Below are 330 nucleotides of genomic sequence, written 5' to 3'. Positions count from 1 at the left end.
CTACCGTACCATATATTATAATATTATACCGATATTCGATATTCATTTACAATGCAGCATCTTGAATATCAAATTATCAATTCTCACTTGGAGAATTTGACACTACAACAATCTCATATTCTATGTTCTATGTCTTACTAAATGAAACAAAGGTCCCCTTTCAAAATTGATTTTTTTTACCTATGATAGTTATAACTACTCATAATATTAAATTTACTTTAATATAAATTTTGTATAACCTTTCTTTTAAATATAATTGGTTTATGTTATTTATGTTTAGATACTTTTAAGTGAAAAGTTTGAAGTAATTTGATTTGTTAATTGGATTGT

Source organism: Arachis ipaensis, chromosome B03 (assembly GCF_000816755.2).
Source record: "Arachis ipaensis cultivar K30076 chromosome B03, Araip1.1, whole genome shotgun sequence".
Lineage (NCBI taxonomy): Eukaryota > Viridiplantae > Streptophyta > Magnoliopsida > Fabales > Fabaceae > Arachis > Arachis ipaensis.
This window is presented reverse-complemented; position numbering follows the sequence as displayed.